A 626-nucleotide genomic window follows, 5' to 3' on the forward strand; every position below is an offset into this window, starting at 1 on the left:
ATGTAGTCCTGTGGCTAGGTTGCAATTGGCGTCTAAATAGTTTATGGATGTGTGTTCGTTTTCTATAGAAATGGCTAGTCCAAATCTTTTGAAGAATTTATGCAAGTTTTTCTTAATGAGCTCTAGTTTCCTATTCGAGGGATTTTTAATTACAAATAGTGCGTCGTCCCTGTATAATCCACCTCCAGGTCTGGGAATTCCTCCTGTATGTAGGAGAGCAGATAAATTCCCACTAAGTCACTTATCTGAGCTGAATCCGGGGCTCCCATGGTGATATCGAAGGAGTTAGGGGAGTCTTTACGGACCCAGAGCTTATTATCGAAACTTATAATAGATTTTCTAGGTGGCACAATAAGACCGTTACACGTCCGCATCAAAGAACACCTGAACATGAGAGCCTCCTCCTTCAGAAAACATCTAGACAGATGCCGGAACACTGACAAAAACATAACAGTCACAATTGAGGCCAAAGAAATTTGGGTAATCTAAGAATTAAGGAAGCATTACTCATACACAGACTAGGACCCCAAATTAACAACAGGCTGGAGGTTAGTAATCAATATATTATTTAGCTACATCTGGATGCATGTAGGTTCATTTTTGATATGCTCATCTATTGTTTATAA

The sequence above is a fragment of the Octopus bimaculoides genome, chromosome 11 (assembly GCF_001194135.2).
Source record: "Octopus bimaculoides isolate UCB-OBI-ISO-001 chromosome 11, ASM119413v2, whole genome shotgun sequence".
NCBI classification, from domain to species: Eukaryota; Metazoa; Mollusca; class Cephalopoda; order Octopoda; family Octopodidae; genus Octopus; species Octopus bimaculoides.